We start from the raw sequence: 26,069 nt of genomic DNA on the forward strand, positions 1-26,069 counted from the left end.
AACATTGAAAACATTTTGATATGTAATTCAGGACCTATTTCCCTTGTTCATTGAGAGAATGGACAGATTTCTCAATGATGTTCTCTGATTTGCAACAGTCTGAATGGGTATTTACTCTTTTTAAATTTTTTTCTTTTCATTATCCTTTGAAGAATCCCTCATTATATCACAGCCTCACCTTTGTCCCCATTGTAACCCTGTAATGTTGACCTAACTTGAAGCCTTTAAGGAAAAGAATAAGTATCTAACTACTTTTGGTTTTAAGTTTTCTTAAAAAATGCCACTGCTGTTGGCCTTTCCTAGAATTTCCTAACATGCAGATAATTATTCTAAAGCTGTTAAATCTTTGTTGGTGCTTTGCTATCTCCAAACTTGCCTCTTGGTACTTGCTGTTTTTTCTCTAATGATCATTTTAAAAGGAGTTAAACATTTTCACCAAAACATACCATGGCAATCTAGTGGAACTCATTTAAACAGTGAGCTCCACATAAACAGCTGCTCCTTCAATAAGCCATTCTTTATAATACCCTTATTACCTTCTAGTGTCTCAAATTCTGATTAGTCAACAGTGCTGATTGCTGCACGGCATTCCGTTGCCCATCTTCCTTCTGCTCAGCTGCTCATGTCTTAGTTGTTATTTGATTACAACACAACTTGTGCATTGTTTCTCCAAGTTGTTCTTCATATTGTGCCTTAAAAACTCTGAATTATCCAGGGAAACTGAGATGGTATGAGAGTGACTTTCTTTACACACATTGAAAATTTTGTATAAAAGAAATACAACTGTGAAACTCTTAGAATGGAAAGAATATTTGTGACTGAAAACTCAGTATTTATGATCAAATTATGAAACAGAGATGAACTATGTGGAGTGTTTTTAAAACTATTAAAGTGATTTATGTATGTAAAAGGATACTGAATTGTTGTATTATGGTTATTAAATTTCAGTCAGATGTAAACTTCTTGAAAAGGTAATTATGTGTGCAGAACTCCACAGAACCTTCATCCTTGCCCCAGGACTAGATAATTTTAGTCAGATTACCGTACAGCACCAGTGCTCCCTCATGAAATAGGAGAGTGTGTTGGTAGCTTCAGTTATGATGAAATACGTAAGGGTGGGAAAAATACTTATAACCAAGTTTGAATTTCAGCTATTCCTTTGTTGTGACCCCCTGGAATCTACTCTTGGTGAGTAGGAAATGCTGACACACTAGAAATGCAACTCCAGTAAAGGCCCTAAATCTGTCATTGTGCTCTGGAGTCTGCTCTGAAAATAGCAAAGCTCTTTTGGTAAATTAAAATCGGTGTGAATGGGAACAGATGTTGACACGCTTTACTTTATCTTCAGGGATCCCAGTTAAAGAGGAAAGGGTCAGCAAGGTTAGACGTAGGAAATATAGTAAGTGTGCTAACTTGTTCTATAAAGGGAATTCTGTTTTGGGGTGTTAATGAATATAATTGTGTTTATCTGTGGTATTCTAAGTAAGAATCATACCTACATTAGTTTATATAGAGGGAAAATTAAATAGATGAAATTCCTTCTGGGAGGGCTATCTTTTTTCAGTGTTCCCTTGTCATTGTGTCTTTTCTTCATCAAACCGTGATGGCTATAAACTGTTTCAGGCTATTAGGGCTTACTTTCCAACATCATTTTGGCATTGCTTCCTAAAGTATTTGTGGACCTAATGCTACAGTAGAGTCTTTGTACTGGTATTTGTCAAAAATAATGAAAATGGTTTATGTTCTAAAAATGTACGATTTATCACAGAGCTTGTATAGTCAATTTAAATAAGTCTTGTAGAAGTTTCAGTCTTGATTTGAAAAAATAGCATAGGATGAATTTATTTATAAGAACCTTAATAGTTTCTCTCAATTCCTTTTACATTTTAGATTACCTTATAATTTTCTAAATCTACATGAACAATAATGATCAATTTTGTCAGTATTATTCACACCTTTTATTAATTTAACATAGATGAATAAATGTGAATGTTGTGAAGAGTTGATTGGGAATAGATTTTAAATCTGACAGTTAGATTACAGGGTACCTAAGAAAAAATGGCTCTTTCACTAGGTACCTAGTAATTTAATTCTTGTTTGAAATTATTATAATTTATTACAGTGTGTGGGTCCTAATGAATGTCTACTATTAAATGAAAAGGAGAAATTGAAATTAAGATTATGAAATTCTTTTAACTCATATCTTAAAATCCTCTTAAACAATTCAGAAGGCATTAATAAGCTATGTGGGCTTCTTTCCATATTCTGTAATGGGAAATAAAAACATTTTTTTCAGCATTTAAAGATTCTAAAAAATGTTGAATACCATTAAAACTCAAAGTATGCAATCTTGAAATTTTATAAAATGGCAGTAGCCATTATAGCAGCATTTAAATTGGCAACCCCCTTTAAATATTTATTTGGAATATACAGACTTTTCTAGTACTTGTGTTACCCAGAAATGACTAGGTTTCCTTCCTGCAAAACGTTTAATGTAGGACATTTGAGATTTCATAGAGCTATAAACTATACCAGATTAACATTTAAAATTTTCTACATACCAGCCTTCCACATGCCAGGGAGAGTTTTAAAGCATGAGTAAAAATGTATAAATAAAGATATCCATTGCCCATAGGCATTAGGTATTGTCAGTTCATTTCTAAATCTAACTAAAACCTGTCATGTATACAAAATGTTTAGGTCTTTGACAAATAATAATTTCTCAACAAAACAATGACTATATAAGCAATTTCTATCCTAATAAACTATCTGAAATATCATGTGAAAGGCCCATTGAATATCTTACCTGGGCAGAAACTACTCTCTTATAATTTCGACCATGATTATTGAAGAATCACTTAAAAGAAAGAAAATCAAATTGCTCCTTTAAATTTCAAACTATTAGTGCTTACCTAAAACCCTTAAAGCTTTGTTTCCTAACTTTGAGAGCTTTTCTTTTTTACTGAGTATTCTACAATGGATTGTATAAACTAGTAGTTAATTTATTTGCAGAGGAAGAAAAAGAAATTAAGTAAGTTGGTGGTAAGTTTACATTTGATTGCAGAGAATAACCCTTGCATTAGATTTTCGACAACCTCAGAGTAACGCAAGCATAAGTGACAGAGGGCCTAACGTTGGGCCTGGTTATGGGCCTGGATTCCTCCACTCTCTCCTCTCCTCCCATCCCTGCAACAATTTTAAATGCTACAAATAAAATGCAACTTCTTCAAAGAGTGGCTGTTTGTATAGATTTTTGTTGTTTTGGTTAGATTTCACAGGATTTCCTAGTAGGCTGTGGACCTATACCTTTATGCCTATAAAGAGTTACATTCATTTTTGTTTTAATAATCTTCACTTCCTACTCCCTCTCCTCCTCTCCCCTCACTTCAGGTTGCATATTGTCAAAAGAATATAGTAGAAGTTCTAGCAATTTTTAAATGTGAAGGTTACTTGTCTCTGATAATATGATTGTTGAGGTCAAGTTAGCTCAGACATCTGAAAGAAAGAAAGGGCAGATACAAGTAGGATAATATTCTTTTAGTAATGATTACTGATTGCTTTTTCAAAAGCTTAAACTAGTTGTTAAATAAGAAAAACAATTGGATAGACTTTATTCTGCCTACCTTTCTATAAATAAACTTTTTTCTCATCTATCAGTAATGCCCACATGGTTACTGTTTATCATAGTGACTAGTTTCATCAGTTAAATTCTGGTATCCCTATTATTACAAAAGGCTAAAAGCTGGCCAATAACAACAAGGGGATAAGCCAGATATATAACTGTTTCATGTTCAATTTGAGAACATGATGGTGTGCTATAAGAAATTGCTGTTAAAATCATTTTTGCTAATTATGATGAAGTAACTTAAAAATAATAACTTTTAAACATGCTGGCAATTTACTAAACCATATCTATTTTTATGTTTAATTTGATTTTTTTCTGCTTTGTGCCTATTGAAACTCTAAATGAAAGATGGAAAAATGTTTGCTATAACATATTTGATGTGACTGAGATGAGATTAAGCGGTTTAAATGATTTAAAATTATATTTACTTTAGTGCAATCTGTTAGGTTCAAAGCTGATCTTTCAGTTTGCTTTGTGGTATAACAAACCAAACACTGAGGGTTAGACTATTCAGGACAGGGGTAGGGTTAAAAAATCTAGGTTCCCTCTCTCCTTCCCAGTTACTAAATTCTTCAGTCAGTTATATTTGCTGTTCAGACATTAGCTGTACTTCTTAGCGATGACCTTGTGGGGTAGAGAAGCATGGCACAGTGGCACTTTCCAGCTGTATTCAGCCTATCCGTCGGGGTATAATCATGCTCAGTCCCAGCACCGCAGGCTTGGACATATGTTGAGTTTTATTTCTTTCTTCTGACATTAATCCTATTCACCAGCTGTTCTGCCAGCTGCCATTCTTCAGCTTAGAGATTACATTTTGGGGGATACCAACAAAGGTCTAGTTGACCACTGCTTTCTCTTTCCTTTTTCCCCTTATTTTTTAGAAATGACTGGATCTGGGGGTTAGGAGAACTCAATCTTTTCCCACAATCACCTCACTTTTCTTTGGATACTGGACATTAACATGATTTATGATCACTTTCAGTATGTTGCAGATAAGCCTTCCAAAGAGCCAGATTACCACCTGACTTATAAATCCCCTTTCCATAAAAAGGTTTTAAGTTTACATTGAAGGTTATAATTAATGTTTCGTATGCTACTATATAAACAACATTAATTAGTGACAAATTCTTTTGATGTCTAAAACATATTCCAGCTGAAAATATGCTTTTAGTTCTTTTTCTTCCCCCCGCAGGTTTGAGAGCATATCTCTGTTAAGATGATACTTTTTTTTTTTTCCTGAGCTATGGTTTCACTAATCTTGTTTGAATGGGCTATTAAATCTCTGTTACACTCATAATATATACTAATAAGTAGTATAGATTTCTCACTTTGTATTCCAGATGATCTGTCCATAAGCAGGATGTTAAACATCTGTAGTTTAAGCCTTCTGGGACTAACAAATGCATTAATGCCAGAAAGAAATGCGGCCTGGATGATAAGGTCATAGACCATGTGGTAAAGAAGCATCCCTGATATTATCAAATCTGGATATTCTTCATTATTAATCCTTTCATTTTCATGAAGGCTAAAAAGACTAATAGATTTAAATTGCAATAATTTATAGTACATGTTTATTACATTAATAACAACAAATACACTAAATCCCATATGTGTTATAATTCTCTCGGCTGATATTTTAGAGTTGGTTATCCCATATGCCTCACAACAGAATTTTCTTAGCCATTAATTTACTTCAGAAGATAATATTAATAAGTGTTTGTTGACAAAATTCTGCTTTTATTTTTTTTAACTTTGTGGCCTATGTAGATTATATAATGGTAAGTAACTCAGTTTAAATAACACCTTTAGTTTGGAATCATTAAAATTAAGACCACCCTACTGAATTTAAAAATAAATAAACATAAACTAATGATATATTTTGGAAGGCAGTTTTATGTGCTTGTTTGTTTATTCTTTATTTCATTTATCCATCCACCCATGCATTCATCTTTCTGTCTGTCAGTCTGTCTACATCTATCAATCACCTACCTTGTTATTTTTCTTTTTACTCCACTGAGCACGATGTTACTTTTCAGCCATATAAAAGAAAACACAACATCTTGTACTTACCAGCCATTGTAACTCTTCATATGTGTGGCAACCTATAGAAAAATGACAGGAAGTTTATAAATTGCTGAAAAATCTATTGATTCCATAATACTCCTAATTTCTTCCCCCAAAACTCTGACAGTAGTGAACCCCGTTTACTAAATATGGACATTCTATTTATAGAAATATTCATATTTTTATTGGTGGCCAAAGCACTGCTTATAGGAAAACCTACAGGTGACTAATAGGAGTTGCTCACTAAGTGGAATAATGAATAGTATTAGGTGTCAATTAAATCAAGCTTCCCCGAGGTGCAGGTGCTCCACAATGTACTGACACATTTCAAGTAGCAGTGCCACTTCACCCATGCATATGAACAAGCACATTTGCATATTAAAAAGCTGAAAATTATTTAACTGAAGCAAAAGTCTTTTAGAGATGATGGAGGTTATTAAAACTGTTGACAAGAAAGAAGGTAATTGCCTGAAAATGAGAGATGACATTCTGCTATACACAGGGAACGTTGTTTTTGTTGTATTGTGCAGCAGTGCCTGGGTGTATAACCTATTACATTGAGATTGCTCCTATGCAATTAGACCCTTTTTGTCCTCACTTCAATAAGGCTATGATTATGAAGGATTGAAGAACACTTGGCATATTGAATGTCTGTTGTTTTTATAACTTCGTCAGAAATGACAAAACACGTTTTGTGTCCTGTTTTTTCTTTGTAGGCTTATTGATTCTGTGATTATAATATTCATAAAAGACAATGTGTTCATGGTTGAACACTCTGTCATTTATACAGGTTTTATTTTTTTCTGTCTCAGCATAGTATTTGTTTGAATGCCAAGGTGTTAGTCATAAGATGAACAGATTTTTTAAAGTAAAAGATGAATAGGTGAGAAGTTTATCATGCTAATAATCCCAAATATTACTATTAAAAGTGTCATAAAAATGGATGATTTCATAAGTTTCAGATGGAAATAATTTACCAAGAAAGAAAATTTGAAAGCTATTTTATTTTCTCTTTGATTGAGCTGTTTATTTTCACTCAGATTTTGAGAGATCTTGCTATGCTTTGGTTGTATTTGTCAGAAGAGAAGATTCATAGCCCCAGAGGAAGGCACTTTCTTGATACTGTAAGAAACAGTGAGTCTGGGGTGACTTATTCCATTCTGTAGGTAGTAACTGAAACAGTTACAGTGAATGTGGCAATTGAAATTGAAACATTGCAAATCATCGCAGGTGTTGAAATTTCGGGTTTTGTGCTTTATTAAAATTATGCTTGTTAAAAGATTTTATATCTAATCACCCTAATTAGGTAGGCTTCAGCTCCCAGCAGAGCCATTGTGGCAATCCATGAAGTCCATTTCCATCATTGTATTCTTTTCTTGAAGATGAGCATTGGTGTTCTTTGGAACGTAGCCAGCATGGAACATTCAGCTGGATTTTTAGGCCTATGATGTACCACATTTCTGTTCTGCCTGTCAGCTTCTGAAATTTTATTTCTTGCATGGATTTAAATCCAGAACAGGTTTGTCAGAGACAGAAATGATAGTATCTCAATAAAGTCTAAATGTACCCACAAAGTTTTCTAGGGATGGGAGTGACATTTATGTGCTCTCTATTATTTGATTTGGATGAATCTAGGCTTTAGTAAGTTAAAAAGCACACCTAGGGATTTTGTCTAGTGATTTATCTAATCTGACAAGTTCACTTTTTTTAAGTTGAAGAAAGAAAATGTCTTTAGGCATTGCAATCTGACTCTTGGTTAAAAAAGATAAAAGTGAGATACCTCAGTTCTTTTCAAACTCACATTATTTACTGCCTGCCAAAAAACCTTAGCTATTAAAAAGATGAGAAACCATGTTCAAGGATATTTTAGAAGTCTTTAAAGTATGCCAACTTGTTATCTCACCTATACAGGTCAAGTTTTATACTCTGTTCCTCAATTTCTATTCATACAATCCAGTAGTTGTATAAAATAAATTACTTTTATTTTAATCATTATTAGGTATCCTGTTTAAAATTGTTGAGAACAATCATAACCTCACTTCATGTAAATGATTTTACATGAAGAATAATTGTTTTTAACTAGATGAATAGCTAACAGAAACTTTTCTTGGTTGATTAAAATTTTTGTTTTAATTCTTGCAATCTGTTTTGGTGCCATTACTTAATAAATCCATTGATATAAAGATGGTAAGAATTCATTATAATATTTTATCTGACCTTTAAATAAACATCAGTCTGTGGGTTGGAATTTTAAGAAGCAAAGTTAAAAAAGCAATTAGCTTTCATTTTAATTGTGGAAAATTATACTTTGGGTGTATTCATATTAAATATGATTTGTTTAATAGAGACTGAGAAATAATATGAGCCAAATCAGATTCATGGATCTTTGGATGTGTTCTGGGAAACAAAGTATTGTATAAAATGCTAAAGAATATTTTCTGGATAGAGAAAGCAGATAGCACTGGTAAAGCAAATATATACTTTTTCACAACTGAACCCATATGAAACTTCACTGCCCATTACACCACTGAAAAATCTTTACAGGCTTACACATAGTATGAACTCATAACTTGAGTTTAGGATTTGAATAGTGAATGAATGAGTCCAAAATGTCTTGCTGGAAGGTATATAGGAATATAGAGTTACTACAATTTGAAGAAATTTCTAGATATAGGTTCCTACCTGCTGTCTTCAGCTTGATATCCATATCTGATTATTTTTTTTCTTGTACTTACTATACATAATAGTCAAACATAGTCAACAAACCATCCTGTTATGCAGTTGGGAATGGTAAAAATGGAACTAAAAAAACCATCAAAACTGCATGTGAGGTAGGCTTTTAAGACATAAATTGAATGAAATATTTAGGTGACTGGCCAATACTAGGATGAGTTTATAAATTCACAGCTGTTAATAACTAGACATTTGAATCATTTTTAGTTGAGCAAATTATCTGAAGAAATTGGATTAGAGAATCTTTAGAATCAAAGCCATTTCCGGGGAGTATAGGACATTGTACTTCTGCTTTTGCTCTAGTCACTACCCTGAACATTTTTTAGGTAAAATCAGGTTAATGAATAACCTGTGTAACCTTAAAGTATGAAAAACAACATGAAGCCTGAAGGACATATGCCAAAGTAGAAGACCACTGCTAGGAAGCTTTGCTTAGTTTCTTCTCTCTTTTTTTTTTTTTTTTTTTTTTAAAGATTTATTTATTTGTGCATACAGAACTGGGGTACAGGCCAGAGGCTCAGGGGCGGTGAGAAGCTTCACCAGAGACAGAGTGGGGAGCAGAACAGGCAGATCTACGAAGTACACTGCTGAGGGAAGCAGCGGGCGGGTCAGGAGAGGTCTGGCTCGCCATGTGGTCTCCTCCGGGCAGGCGGCAGGCGGGAATCGAACTCATGCGGAAGTGGCTTCAGATTCTCAGTGCTGTGCTTTAACCCGCTGCGCCACCAGGGAGGGCCTAGTTTCTTCTCTTTTTTAAATGCAAATTCAATGCCCATGAACTTAATGACATTTTAAAGTTCATTTGTAAGACATCTATCTTCCCTGCTTACTATTTCAAAGTCAGTGGGAAATTTAGGACCCACAGGCCAACAAAGCTTCTATGTGTGACCTCAGATGTTAAAGACTTTATTTTATATAAATGCATGCACTGGCATTCTCTAGATCTTTGTTAGGTGACTAATGTTTTGATCATTTACAATTAGTTTAGTTTGCAGAGGACTTTCCAATTCATTATTTGAGTTTCATAGAAATTTTTATTGGGAAGGAGGCAGATCTTTTTTTTACCCTATTCTAGAAGTAAGGAAATGAAAGATTATTCTGTTGAATAACTAGTAAACTGAAAGTAAAAACTGAAGTAAAAAGGGTAGATCACTTGATGTCTACTTCAGTGTTATTTCTATTCTTCTAAGTTGACATTTGACCTGATTAGCATAAAGTGTAGGTGAGGTAGTCAAGTGTAATGGGCCCTTCTGTTAGTGCTAACTTGCAATGCAAGCTCCTCTAATTAGGAGTGTATAAAGCCATTAACCTATGCTTTATTTGAATATTGATGCTTGGTCTTTAAGATGTGAGGTGGCTCTTTTAGAAAGGAAAAGTTGGTTTAGAAGAAGCATATGTGTGGGGGGGCGATGGGTAAAGGGAGGAAGAGAAAGGAAATAAGAGAAATTAAAGGAGGGAGAGAGTGGAGAAAATGATATTGCACATTTAGTATATCCCTTTGGCCCTAAGTACCAAATAATATAAATTAATTCTTTTCTCTTGAGTGATTTATTTCATAATATTGACAAGTTTACATTTCATGTATTAATTTACATATCAATAATAGCAGTAAGAAAGTATATTTCTGTTTTCATGTTACTTGCAAAACTGTCATCTTTTTATTTTTATTTTTTCCCCAGTAGTCAATTAAAAAACTTTTATTGTAGAAAATTTCTAAAATTATACAAACAGATTCATGATGGTATAATGAACTCTTATGTACTCATTATCTAGCTTTAACAATTACAAGTATTTGCTATTATTTCATCTATCTCACCACTTATTTGGCATGATTAAAGTTTAATTTTAAAAATATAAATTAAGAAATATGTTAAACATACAAAGAATAGAATAGACATCCAACTTCTGCCATCTATTGTTATTTCATAGATATTACTACTTTTCATTTGAGTTACTTTTATCAAACATTAGCATAAAGTTTGTAATAACTGAAAGTAGGAAAATATGTACACAGCATAGGAAGTAGAATAGGTATAATAAAAACATTTTATAATTTCTCAGACTATCCCTGCGAACTTTTTTTTTTTACTCTATTATGTGACCCATAAATGCTTCATCAAATACACTCATCATCAGAGATAAGACTATTTATTTAAGACAGTTTGACCTGCAGTTTGGTTCATAAAATTGTTCTAGAGTTTTCCTGTCTTTGGTATATACTAATGACTTCTTGCTGTCAGGTCTGCTTGTTAGTAACTCACTGGTTGTTCTTAAAATGTTATCAGACATTTGCTGTCATTTACCTCAGTGCTTACTGATTTGCTTTTATCTAGCACCTTATTCTGAAAACATAGTGAACCCTGGAAGTCAGTAAAAGTTATTCTCTTACTAGAGAAAGAAATCCTTCTCAAAAACATTACATAAAACAATGAAGTTTATTTAATTAAAACAAAACAGTGTGGTATTAAGTAAGCTGTACTTCAAGAGGTTCTGTTTCTTAAATTTGTAAGTATGTTTACCTTGGATTAATACAGTTTATCATTTTACAAAAGACATGACAGAAAAATATTTATAGTTTTTTTTTTTCTACTACAAAATTTTGGTTACTTAGGGAACTCAAAGAATGGAAAATGGAAACAAATAGAACTTTCAGTAAATTTCAGGTAATTTTTCTATCCCAGCATATCAGTGTAAGCTAAATCATTGAGTTTTTGATTTAGGATCAGGCAACATCTCTTTGTGGTTATCATATGATACAGTGTGATGGAATACATAGAAAAACTGGGTGGATTGTTCTTTTGTTTATTTATTCATCCATCCACTAACTTTTACTAAGCTCCTGTTTGCCAGGCATAGGGCCAAGCACTGGAAAGTTGAAGAAAACTGGCCATCTTTTATTTTTTAAAATTTCTTCTCAAGTGATTATTTTTATATTTATTCTTTCCCATCAGCTTATGTAAGAAAATCAAGTCAACAGTGTTTCTTGTTCCAGTTAATTAAGATTTAAATGTCATGTATTTTGTTTCCAATACTTAAATGTAGCATGCGCCTAAAATCCAGATAGCATCCCTTGACCTCACCTCCTCTTCCAAACATTTCAAAATATTGTATTCCAAATAAAAATTATAATTTATAAGATAATTGAGAATTGAAGTATGTTCTATGCTGTTTTTACATACACTTGATGTTTGCTAATAGTCATAAATGTAAGGAGGATGAAGAGGTATTTAGAGCTTGGGACATAGCTTCATTATTAAAAAATAATTTAAAATTTTAAAAAATTTGAAGAAGCACAGTGATAAGTAAATGTGGATAAGTAAATGTGGATGGGACTAAAACTCACCCTTTAGTAGGAGAAACTTTCAAGGGAACTAGCTGATATGTTTGATGTGGATATGTAGGAAGATTGATACACATGGGCTTCTGTTAAGCAACTGTAATTCTCATACCATACCACTTATAACAAACTTATTTTTGTCTTATTATATGCTTTTATATTCTATTAAAAGTGAAATTTAACCAAGGTGGGCACCTTCTTGGTTTAATTTACCCTTTTCTTTCTAGAACCTAGCACGTTGTCTGAGACATAGGAGGTGATCAATAAATATGTTTGGTGAGTGTATATAAAAAGCTATATTTATACAAAATTCTATAATAGAAGCATGAAAGTGAGGAGCTAGTACACAGAGTAGAGGAGAATAAAATCATCTTTGAAAAGTATGCATTTGAAAATGTTTTTACATTTAGATATATTTAAAATTAATTTTATATATGTTGTCAGAACAGTTTTAGCATATATTTTAGTCTACTGATTTGACAATGGCATTTGCAAATTATGAAATAATTCCTGAAGCAATAAAAACTAAATTATATTCAGTAGCAAATAACCCAAGTTCTATGAAAATTAATAACCCATGTACTATAAATATAGTAACTCTTTTAATTAGATTATTTGATTAGCATGAATACCCAGTTCTCTACTACAATAGCTACCAGAGACAGTTGGTAGGCTTGAGAGGATATCTATAATCTTAGATAATTGGAGTTAAAATTTTAAGATTGAAAATAACACATCTATTTTTGTGTATGTAAAATATTAGCCTAAGAAAAAAACAAGTATTCTATTGCCTTATTATGTGTAAGCACATTATTTAAAAATCAGCACTGTGGATGATGATAATCTGAACTTGGCCATCTTTATATTTTCAACTTTTCTTTCAAGATGTTGGGTATAGTTTAGTTATCTTAAGCTATAATTGTTTATAGGAGAATTACATAGCTCTAGAGAATTTTTTCTTAAGTGAAATTATTGAACATTCTTACCTTTGAGTGGACTTTATTTTCTGCAATAGCATAGTAATGCTAGAAAATATGACAATTTGATTATTTTTGTTATAAGCATAGGTTTGCTTATGTCATTTACTTTAGAGGATTTAATGTGTTTTTTACAAAATAAGAGCATAAAATCAATATAGAAAAGATTTTTAATAAGTTTTAGCATACTTTAATTAAAATAAAATTGAAACTACTTCAGATATTAGTTATACATATTATTTTCAATAATCAATTTTAGCATACAAATATATGATTATTTTAAAACAATTTCTGTTACTAACTTGGAATTTATAGTATAAGTTGAAACATTTTATCTAGCATTGGATAGGTTTTATGCTCACTAGATATAGTTTTTGGTGACTTGCTTTTATTACTTTGACTTCCCACAATGTTTCTGCTTTCTTAAAATATTACCACATTGAAGCAATGGACTGAAACAGTCTCTAAGTAAGTGAATATATTGGTGATGAATTTTGACAAAGGAAACATTTTTATATTAACATTAGAATAACAGAAGTTTTTGTCCTAGGAAATTGATATCTAAGAGAGTAGCCATTTTAAAATAAGGGTATCAAGAAACTGTTACAGCTGATCAGTTTGATATTTTTCTTTCAATATTCAAGAAATTCATTTCTTTTTCTTTTTTTTTTAAAAGATTTATTTATTTATGCATAAAGAGCTGGGGTACAGGCCAGAGGTACAGGGGCGGTGAGAGGATTCACCAGGGACAGAGTGGGGAGCAGAACAGGCAGATCAACGAAGTACACTGCTAAGGGGAGCAGCAGGCCGGTCAGGAGAGGTCTGCCTCGCCATGTGTAATCACCTCTGGGGCAGGCGGGGATGGAACTCTTGCGGAAGTAGCTTTAACTTCTCAGTGCTGTGCTTTAACCCACTGCGCCACTAGGAAGGGACAATAAATTCATTTCTTAAACCTTACTCCATAATAACTTCTTATGCAATGTCCCATTAGTTCAATTTATAAATAGATTTTTATAAGTTATTTTGATTCTAGAATATCATTGCTCGTTGATGAAATAATATACATCTTTTCAAGAACTGAAGGCATGTTTTCATTATTTTTATCAAGTGTTCATTATAAACATTTTATCAAATGCTTATTATTTTTTTCTTAAAACAATATACAATAAGAAAGTGACTTGATTGTATCTCTTTAATTAAAGCTATAGGAATAAGGCATTTTTGTAATATTTGGATGTTATTAGTATTTGGATGTTATTTAATGGTTACACCATTAAATTACATATTAAATGAAAGTTAGATAAGGTAATATACTGAAATTTATTTATTTAACTTAAGTGTGATAATAACAGATACTGAGGTGGAATTTATGTGTTTTATTGATAATTGGGATTCAATTAGGTTTTGTTGAGTTTGAAATTTTTTTTCTATCACTATCATCATTTATGAGAGCTTAAATTTTGTTCTGAGAAACACAGAAGGAAAAAAGTCATATATATCACTATCCATATATTTAATTTATATATAAATATAGTGACATGTGTTAGATAGATTGCCTAACTTGTAAGAAAGGGGTATTTACAACTTTGATACCAGTAAGTCTGGTGTTTTTATTGAGATCTGCAGATAAATAAACACACAAAAAATTTGGACATAGTTCAGTTACATGAAATGAAAGAGAGAACATGCCTACAAATTAACAAATGGACACTTACATACAACCAAAGGAGCTTAAAAACTTATAACCTGTGAACATATGGCATCTTATATTTTTTTTAAAAAGGGGCTTATTCTTTTGATAGTAAAGATGTTAGAGCTTACTTCTGATCCTTAGAAATTCCTAATGTATAGTGAATGAAAAAACTTTTTTATTTAACTCTTGATTGATATTAGCTACAAGGAATTTTATCTACTTCGGCTATGCTACTGTCAAGAGATGATTATTTCAGATTGTAGGGATGATTTACATCAATGATATTGGAAATGACCTGGTATAATCCCAAACCACATTTTGTTCTTATTATACATGGTTTTGGTTTTTGTCAGTATGTAGTTTTTGTATGACAAAAGGACGGACAGTTCTGTTAAAAGTAATTTAATAAAATTGTATATTACTGCATTTTTCTTATAAGCAATTATGAACATATGCGTATTGTATATTTTTACATAGAGCTATGCAATATAGATGCCCTTCCTTTAAAAGTAAAACATAACACACTTCCAACACATATAGAAATCAACTGCATGCAAGATAAATGAATCCCTTTAAAGACTTGTGCCATCCGTCATTTGGTAAGAAAGTAACTCACGATCTACAGGGAAATACAACAATTTCATTTGGATTGGGTCTTAAGCAACTTATTGTTTCGTTTGGAAAATGTGAAATTGGTGAATGGGCTTGTTCTCTTTGTAGAGGATTACAATAACACACGGAAGCTTATGAGTGCTTCTGACAGATGTGTTGGCGGTTTGCCACAAAGCGAAGGGTGCGGCCCTGACTGACAACTTGCAATTATATTATGATGAATGGTTCTGATGTGTGTTCAAGAGAAAACCACTTTCTAGAAAGTGAAAGTCATACATACGGTTCCTATAAAAAATCAGTTCAAATAAAGTATCATAAGTTTCTATTTTATTTTAGCATTTTGGTGGACTAGCCAATTTGAGTGTTTCTCTGTTCACAAAAGTCTCTGTTTTTGATAAATCAAGGACCAAATCCAAAATTTTTGTGGGGAAAACTAATTTGATACAATTTTTGGCATCAAAATTACTTCATCTGCATTTCTTTTTTGACAAAACTGACATCTCAAAGAACTCACTAATGCTTACACAAACACTTAAAATATAGGCACATGTCCATAGTGTGGCCAATAAAATTACTGGAGCCAAGTTTTCAGAAAGATACTGCTTTTTTTTTTTTTTTGATCAAGTCACTTCTCCTTCTTAATTGTTTTTATTGTTTGCTTTAACATTGAAAGACAATATGTCCAAAAAACATGGGTGGACTAATAAAACTTTGGTCATTTTGAAATTGTTTCCTCCCTTTCCTGATTTAATTTATTTTACAAAACAATCTGAATATGGCATCAGAACGTAGATTTTTCAAGAGTTAGTGTGCCTTATTGATATAGAATTTCATTACTCAGTGATAAAGCTATAACGCATCAAATATGTATTAACTAAACCGGTTCTTTTTTCATCATAAATTAAGAAAAAATTGACTAGTTTTCAAAAACTAATCAAATAAAATGTGAAATTAGATTTTTAATGTATTTTGTACAATGCTTAAATTGTGCAAGTCATAGCAATTTTTAGCATATAGACATAGTAGACTATCTTGTATAAAATACTGTCATTTTAAAAGCATAAGTCTTTATCTGATTCTCTGTGGAGTCCATGGCATGGTAATTTTGCAATTAGGCAAGAAACACCTATTAGAGATATCGGTAAGTAAGATTATAATTATGAAGATGAAATTAAAATAAGTGTGGTAATATTTCACATATAAAGCATAACCAAAGTAGTCAAACTCTTCAGAAATAATCATATAAAAAGTAAAGCATTAAATACCTCAATAAGAAGAGAAACAATTGAAAAATACTATTATCAAAAGGCAAACTGAAAACTGGAGAAAGAATTACTGATTTACCTTAAAATTCTCAAAATGTATTGAATTATACTGTTTTTGTGTCCATAAAACTAGGATAAGATCATATAAAGATTTGAAATAACCCAGAAACAAATGTTGAATGATTTTAGGTCTCACTTTCCAGCATTCAATTTTTGTCCTTTGGACTTGTCTCTCTCCAATTCCCTTTGTGATATTCAGGGTGTGTCAACTCATGATATTTTATTAGTGGGACAGTTTCATTGTTACCGATGCAGCAGATCTTTCATAGTGAAACAATGGTATTGTAGAAACAGCAACATTCTAGTACAAGAATCAATTTTATTATGGAGAAAAGTTTCTAAGAGAGAAAAAAGATACTCTTACATATAGAACTTTTAGTGTTTTGATTCAGTTTATGTTAGTCTCCTATACTTTCTTTTCCATCCATGGGATTGATTTTCTATTTATCGTTCCAACTTTCCTGTCAAAATCTCAGTAGCTAAGTTTTCTGTTTGGATTTCCATTTGTGGAGCCCTGAATTTTCTTTACCTATCAGAGGTTGGTCTGTAGAATATATCCTTATTTGATGATATAATAATATTCACTATCATTTGAGCTTGAACCTTTATTAGTAAAGTATTTTTAGCCTCCACCCATGTTCAAGTTGTTTGGTTAAAGCATTATTTTCATCAGCAGTTTTTCCTTCATCATCTAAATTATCTAACCCCTCTCCTTTTTCTTTCTTTTCTTTCTTCATACTAAACTTGGTGTTCATGCTCTGGGGCCTCCAATCTGTGCTTGTTTTAGGTTTTGCCTGGAAGAGGAGCATTCGCCAACCATTCGCAGGTGCAAGTTACAGCTTGTTAGGAAGCTTGGCCTCTAAGCTATGAGCTCTGAGTCATAACTTAAAGTGTGTAGTTTTGATCAGATGGAGTATGTATTTGTGGGAAAAAAGTAGGCTGTATTGTTTTATGTTTGTACCATAGGTCATAATTATTGTAGTGTTCATGGGATAATAAACTCATTAGGCAATTATGTTTGTTGAGATATTTGAAACATTATTTGTTTTTAACTTGAAAACCCTCAGATAGGTAATAATTAGATTTTGTTTGGGGTATTTTATTTAAATGGGAGGTAACTGCAATAATCTGCATATTTTATTTTGTTTATTTTTAAAATTCTTTGCCATTAAAAAATAAGCTAAGCTAAACAGTATTACAAAAATAGTAAGTCCATCTTTCCTCTGACATGATTGAGGGGATTCAAAATTTCATAATATTTGGATAAAATTTGTCTTGACTATTCATCATTGATCCTATCATTACTGTCTTTTTTTTTCCAGCTATGATATTAATCAAAAACTTTCTGTCATTCTAGGCATTGGTTAGATGCTTTTTACACATGAGCTCATTTAATAGATGTAGATACTATCATTATTATTACTTAGCAAATGTCAAAATTGACTTAATCAAGGCCACAAAGTTAATAATTTACAGAATCTATAATTGAAGCCCATGTGATTAATTATCATGCTATATAATGAACTATAAAGAAAATGACTATAAAGTTTCATATTCCACTTCCTTCCAGCAAGGAAGATAAATGAATATGGAAACTTTTTTCCCATCTTGGTCTAGTAGTTTCTAGTGTTAGTATAGGTTAGCAATGTTAGGATTTGATTTGCATCCCTGCACTTTTGCCTTTCTATCATTATGAGGTAGTCATGGCAGCCCTACATTCAAAAAGGGGGAGCAGAAATGGGACATGACAGAGCATTTTTCCATGTACACCTCTTTTAAAAAAACAAGGTAAGAAAATCTTTACTAGATTTCCCCATAGCAATTTGTATAGGGTATATGCCTAGCTTAGCTCTTCTTCTTCTTCTTTTTTTTTTAAAGATTTATTTATTTATGCATACAGAACTGGGGTACAAGCCAGACGTGCAGAGGCAGTGAGAGGATTCACCAGGGACAGAGAGGGGAGCAGAACAGGCAGATCTTCCAAGTACACTGCTGAGGGGAGCAGCAGGCGGATCAGGAGAGGTCTGCCGTGCCATGTGGTCACCTCCTGGGCAGGCGGGGATGAACTCATGGGGAAGTAGTCTTTAGCTTCTTAGTGCTGTGCTTTAACCCGCTGGGCCACCTGGGAAGGCTCTTCTTCTTTTTTTTAATATGGAGCATTTTTTTTTGTTTGTTTTAAAAGATATATTTATTTAGTGTGTATAAGAACTGGAGTATAGCCCAGAGGTGGGGTGCGGGGTGAGAGAATACACCAGAGATCGATTGGGGGACAGAACATGTGGGTTGAATGAAATACACTGTCCAGGGGAGTGCGGGTGAGACAGGAGAGGTGCTGCGCCATCTGGGTCACCTCCCTGCCTGGGAATTGAACTCATGCTGCAGTGGCTGGGATAGCTTCTTAGTGCTGCACTTTTAACCCCTTGTGCCACCAGGGAGGGCCTGAGCTTAGTTCTTTTGATTTAATCTTAGAACTTCCTGGCAGAGTTTCTAACTTTACTGAGTGAGGACTTAAACTGTTTTTCTTTTCTTTTCTTTTTTTTCAATTCTGTATTGTATCACACAGAATTTTGGATATTTATAGAAAATTGTAGAATAATTTTGGTATACATCAGTTTAGTAGTTAAGAATATGGATTCTGGACTCAGCTTATATCACTTAGAATGAGTTTTATCTTTTTCATTTTCACCCGAAATTTCACAGAAAAGAAAACTAGGAAGAAACAGACAAAATTGGAAAAATAAAGAAGCTTTTTTAGCAGATGTTAAGATTCTAGGTCAACCTGACAAATTTGAAGAATGACCCAGAGAATAAAGTCCCCAAGAAAAAGAAAGTTGAACCCCACAAAAAACTGAGATTGTTTAGATGAGTGTTTCCCATTTACATCTCAGAGGACAGGAAATAATACAAAGTCTCTAGAAATTCTTTGGAATGAATATTAACACTTCATTTGATCTGATGTACCTCACTCACTAGAAACCACTTACTAGAGCAGAGGGGCCAGTGGTCTATGATAAAGGACAGTGGGTGCTTTGCTGTGGTGGTTTGTGAGGTAGTTTGATACACATCTGAGAAGGTATGCTATTATCTAAAACATATACAGTGTTGTCAACCAATGTTGCCTCAATAAAAACAAGTAATTTTAAAAAGAGCGTTTAAGGCCCTCCCTGGTGGTGCAGCGGGTTAAAGCACAGCACTGAGGATCTAAAGCAGCTTCTGCATGAGTTCGATTCTTGCCTGCCCCGGAGGTGACCACATGGCGTGGCAGACCTCTCCTGACCCGCCCGCTGCTCCCCTCAGCAGTGTACTTTGTCGATCTGCCTGTTCTGTTCCCTGCTCTGTCTCTGGTGAAGCCTCTCACCACCCCTGAGCCTCTGGCCTGTACCCCAGTTCTGTATGAACAAATAAATAAATCTTAAAAAAAAAAAGAGCATTTAAAAAATTTCTGGTGATGGCAATATTCCCTAGAAATACAATCAAAGTTTAAATCAACCTCTAAAATAATTGCTGTATAAAATATTTGTTGGTTCAAAATAATAACCAATTTATATTACACAGTCAGCTTACATTTATGAAATTGCTTTATTCATGAAAAGGTAAGCTTTTAGATTCTAATGATGCAGTAGTTATATGTATTTTGTAGTCTGTTTTGGTATAGTTTTTGCAGTTCATATTTTGTTTATGAGTTAAAAATAAATGTAATATACAGATTTTGTAGTACAGAAGCTGAAAGTTTTTAAAAGTAGCAATTATTGATGGATGTATTATTTATAAAGGTACAAATGATCAGCTGTCCTCCCTGTTCTTGGTTTCTGTGTTCTTAAAGTCAGTTTATCCTGCCCTAGAAGAGTCTTTACATAATTTATAGTTTGTCTTTCTTATAATAAGAGAGATTTGTAATTGTAAATGAGTGAAATAAACAAGCTTAGAACATTAACACAATTTTAAATCAGTGGCTCTTATGCCTGCAAAATAATAGCAGGAAACTTCTGTTAAACAACTCTTGGTCAAAAGGAGAAAACAATATGAATGTTATAGAACTTTAAAAAATAATATAAAGGAAGTACATTTTAGAATCTTTGCAACACACTTAAAGTAGTGATCAGAAGGGATTATGTTTTTTACCAATAAAAATGATCTCAATTCTAAGATCAAAAAATCTTGGGAAAAAAACAACTGAGGCCAAAAGAAACCACAGATAAAAAAGATATAAAGATAACAGCAGAAATTGGGGAGGTAAAAAAATTTAAAAAAATACTGGCTTAACTAGTAATAACATGCAATTAAAATTAATAATAATACTAAATGACTCTAAATTAGTCAAGAAAAATATACAGAGTGTTGACAAGGGCAAATTAAAATATAGCAGTCATAAAAATCAAAAGGTACTACTTTCATACTTGTATGTAAATAAATTGGAGACTCTAGGTAAAAGGATAACTTGTGGGATGCAGGAAAGTAGCACTGAATGTACATGTTAGTAAAGAAAAAGTATATAAAATCAATCATGCTTTCACCTAGAGAACTAGAAAAATAACCCAGAAAATTAAAGCAAACAAATTGAAGTGACAAATTATCAGATGACCCCATTAACAACAGAAAGCTTAAAGGGATTAATTTCCATAGAGTAAATAGAGAAAATTAGCAAGGAAATTCCTATAAAACATTAGGCCCAGAAGGACTCACAGGCAAATTCTACCAAATCTTCAAACACTGGATATATCCAATGCTCCATAAATAACTTCAGAGTTTGAAAATGGAGGAAAACTTCCTAATAATTTTTATGAAGTAAAAATAAATTTATGCCTAGACTGATATAGTATGATAAAAGCAAATTATAGATGAATATTATTTATAAATATTGGAAAATCACAAAATAAAATATTAGCAATCAATCAAATACCACATTAAAAAAAGATTATGCCCTGAGCAATAGAATTATTTCAGGAATGCAAGTTTGGCTCAATATTAGGAGTTTCCTCAATAGAATCACTATATTAATGGATATAAGGAACATAGTAATGGGGTTATCATCATAAATACTGAGAAAACTTGCAACACAAATTAAATCTGATCTTTGAGGGAAAATACTCAAGAAAATAAAAATAGGATGATTCTTTGTATTGTGCTAATATATATCTCACAAAATTTTGCCATTTTAACTATATTCATGTTTACAATTTAATGTACACACTTTCATACAATCACCACTATTTAAAATTTTTTTTCTTTCTCCTGACAGAAACTCTGTGATTATTAATGCAATAACTAACTCCCATTCTTCTTTCCTCCCACCCCCACAAACTAACTTATTCCTGTATCTGTAAACTTACCTATTTTACCTATTTCATGTAAGTGGAATCATTCAATTTTTGTCATTTTGGTATGATTTATTTTACTTAGCATCATTTTCACAAGGTTCCTCGTAGCATTTGTTAGGACTTCATTCCTTTTTGTGGCTAAATAATATTCTATTATGTATTTTCCAACTTGTATGTGTGTTTCACACTTTGTTTATCTACTACTTGCATTCACCTGTGAATAATGTCATGAACACTGGCATATAAAAATCTACTTGGGAACTTGTTTTCTATGAACCTTTAAATGTGAACCTGGGAGTGTAATTGTTAGGGCATAAAGTAATTCCATATTTAGCAATTTGAGGGTCTGTGAAACTGTTTTCCATGATGGCTATGTCATCATTTAAACAATATATGAGGTTTCCATTTTCTCCATTCCTTGCAAATGCTTGTTTTTATTTTTTTTTATTATAGTCATCTTCATGTAAAATGGTATCATTGTGGTTTTGCTTTACATTTCCCTTCTAATTAGCACCTTTTTATGCATTCATTAGCCATTGGCACAGCTTGTCTGCAAATGTCCATTTAGTGTTTCCCCATTTTAAAATGATCTCATTGTCTTGCTATTGAGTTATAAGAATCCTTTACATATTTTTTTTGTATTATACCCTAGCAGATATTATTATACCCTAGCAGATATTATATTATTCTTCATATGATAAACTATATATTCTCCAGTCCTAAGTGTGCCACTTATGCAGAAATGTTCCTGGCATTTCTATTAAGATTAAGAACATGATTTGAGACTTATCAACATTACAATTTAATTATGATATACCATGGTGTAATTTTCCTCATATTTCTTGTGCTTAGGGACCCTTTGGGCTTCTTAAATCTGCAGGTTTATAGGTTTCATCAAGTTTGAAAAAAAAGTTCACCTATTACATTTTCATTTTATGTTTTTCTTCTTAAGGTAACATCTGTTTGCAATACTGTATATGATTCAGAAATATAGTACCTCTTCAGATGTATATTAGCCATACACCAAGTCACCCATAGTCCTTCAGTTCTTTCTGTTCCTCTTTCCTTACCTTTATGGACTCTAATAAGATATATATTTGTATCAGTGGATGCTAAAATTAGTGGCCAAAATTATTATGGGAACAGAATGCCATATACACAGATTCAAATTATTTTCCTATGTCATTTGCCAAAGGTTAAAGAGTAGCTTTGCAGTGAAAGAAACTGGAAGAAACCATCTTAATGAAGCAATTTAACCAATAATAGAATAAGCCAATATTCTGTAGCTCTCGATATAATGCACTGAATTTGGAATATGAATTTTTGTGGTATTCCTTCCAACAATGTATAACATGTATCTAATAATGGAGATACATTAAGAAAAAAAAATCCAACAAATTGATGAGCATCTTATAAACCAACTCATCAAATTTATGAAAAACAAAGAAAAACTAATAAGCAACTACAATTTAAAGAAGACTGCAATCACTTAGGTCTCCAATTCTGTTTTGATATTTTGCATTTATAGGCAGTTGCAATTATAGGAGACATTGCAGGTTTGCTTTTGCAAATCTGCAGCTACATATACTGTTGTCCTTGTGACTGTTTATTGATATGGTGTGTGACTTTCTTCTTTAAATGTTATACTTTTGCTTGTTGCTGTAGCTAATGATTACAAAATTTGTACTCTGGGACATTGTCTCTACATTCAGAGAGTACACTTTAGACTCACTTCATTAATTTTTGTTTGTATAGCTGTGCTTTCAGTTTAGGTTTCAGGCATTCTAAGACTGCTTTCTGCCATTAACTATTAACCCTCAGTTCAGTCAGTATCTGGCTTATATTTATATATTTTCACTTTTTAACTGGGATATAATGACATATAACATTGTGTAAGTTTGAGCTATACAGTGTACTAATTTGGTATTTATATATTACAAATATGATTTTATCACCTCAGCATTTGCTAACTCCTCTATTAGATCATACAATTATCATTTGTTTGGCAGTAAAAGTAATGAAGCAATCTCTAAGCAACTTAGAAATTTGTAATATAGTACTGTTGATTATTACAATGCTGTATGTTAGATTTCCAAAATTTATATATCTACTAGTTCCAGGTATCATTCCAACCAAAAGATGTACATAATCTTTGAATATTCAGACTTTATGAATTTTCAGAACTATATTGTTGGTGAGCTGACTTGCCACTTAATGGTAAGAAATTAAGTATCCAATTTAGTGTTCATGGAAGGACCAACATTTAGACAGTGTGTAGTATCTCTGTAGTCAATTACACAAGAAGTATGTGTAGGCTTTCTGAGACAAAAGCAGGGTCTCAGAATTCAACTCAATTCTGACACCATCTTCTCAAAGAGAATGTCAGATTCCACTGCTTAACGGCTCAATCTTCCAGACCACTTCAGATGCTGACTGCAAGTCCAGCTGTCACCTGGACTTTTGACTATCACCTATGATGGATTTCTAAGACCCCTCTTCAGACATCAGGTGCTTATGCCAATCCTATATTGTCTGTAATTCTGGCTGACTGGCTGTAGATCAGAGGTTCCTGAAAAACCCTCTAAGGTTCAATTACTTTGCTAGAATGGCTCAGAAAACCCACTTATTCACAACATATTATAACATATTAAAGTCATGGAACAATAGATCAAATGAAGAAATGCATAGAGCAAGAAATGGGGAAATGACAAGGAACTTCCATGCCTTCTCCGGGTGGACCATTCTCCCCATATCTGCATAAGTTCACCAACTACGAAGCTCTCTGCAGCTCCTTCCTCTTGGGTTTTTATGGAGGTTCCATTCCATAGGCATGACTGATTAACTCAATGGCCATTGGCAATTGAACTCAACAAGCAGCTCCTCTCCCCTTCACAGAGGTCAGGGGAGTGAGATTGAAAGTTCCACTTTCTATTCAAGATGGTTTCCCTGGCAACTCCCCTTCCCCCATACCTCCTCAGGTGTTTTCCCCAGTTACCTTATTAACATAACAAAAGACACCTTAAACACTCTTGGAGACAGGATATTCTTAGGGGAGCTGTGAACCAGGAAATATGAATGAAGATGAAATACATGCATGAGCCATGTATTTAGGCATCTGAATGACCAAATATGTATTTCTTACAAATCTCAATATTACAGACATATGCCTTGATCAACTTCCAGTTCAGTTCATAGCTGAATTTCCTCTGACTCCACTAATTGTTGTCTATTTTGAATGGATGATAAAGAGGCACGCAGAGTTCATCTTGAAGTTGTGTGTGGGACAGCTGAGAGAGCCTTTGTGCTCTATACAATAAAGAGAACTAGACAGTGTTTGGACTTTACACAGAACAATACTTTTGTTGAGAATTTGCTATCATTTTTCCTGTTTCCTTTCAAAAGAGTGAAAATGAGTGAGCATACTTTTAATTTTGCTTTCTGTGGCTACAACTTTTTTCTTTTTAAAAGCAGAATTTTAGCTTTCATTCTCCTTTCACTAAAAATTGAATGTTGAAAATAAGGAAATGTTAAAAATAATAAACAAGAATTTGTGTTTAAATAGTTTTCAAAATGTTTATGATTACTTAATTGATTGCCCTGCTGTGAGAAAGATGATTCTTCTAAAGACTAATGGCTTTAGCCAGCTTGCTTTGAACTTACAAGCTATCATTCATCTTTAGATCACATACTTTTTTAATTAAAAGCTTGTATTTCATTAAGAAAAATTTCACAAAACTCCAGGTTTAAGAGCAGAATTCTACCAGAATTTTATGCTGCAGTGGATGGATTGATAAAGTGTTTTGGAGTTGTCATTTTAAAATTTCATGTTCATGTAGTTTTTCTTCCTTGGGTCTCTACTCTTCCCTACTATTTAACTGCCTACTGTCTATCCCTGCTGCATTGGGCACCCAGAATCCGTGGGGCTCCCTTTAAAATGTTTTCTTTGATGCATATAGCATAGCAACACAGGCTGACATAATAAAAATGAACTGAAATTTTGGCAAAACAGATGATAAATAATTACATAAACTTAACAGTATTAAGTATACAAAATATTGTTTGGCTATTCTAAGCATCCCAGTAAGATTTAGTGTATCCTAAATTTTCTTACCATTCATTCATTTTCATTGATTCCATATATTTTTATTTAGTGCTTACTATCATAACTATATGTACTTTTTGTAGAAATCTTGTATTTGGTAAATTTATTGCTTTAAAAATCATTTTCTTTTTTTTGCAAATATATGGGAATAAATATATTTTTTGTATCTAATAATCAGAGATCTTGTAAAATATACTCCTTATTATTTTTTTAAAAAGATTTATTTATTTATTCATACAGAACTGGGGTACAGGCCAGAGATGCGGAGGGTGAGAGGATTCACCAG

General features: G+C 32.6%; 1 protein-coding gene across 3 annotated transcripts in view; it reads left to right on the top strand.

The window, feature by feature from the left end:
* The window catches only part of SOX6 (SRY (sex determining region Y)-box 6), a 424,758-nt gene that overhangs the window by 172,760 nt on the left and 225,929 nt on the right, over window positions 1-26,069 (top strand). The window lies entirely within an intron of this gene.

The sequence above is a fragment of the Condylura cristata genome, unplaced genomic scaffold (assembly GCF_000260355.1).
Source record: "Condylura cristata isolate star-nosed mole 26May11 unplaced genomic scaffold, ConCri1.0 scaffold00015, whole genome shotgun sequence".
NCBI lineage: Eukaryota > Metazoa > Chordata > Mammalia > Eulipotyphla > Talpidae > Condylura > Condylura cristata.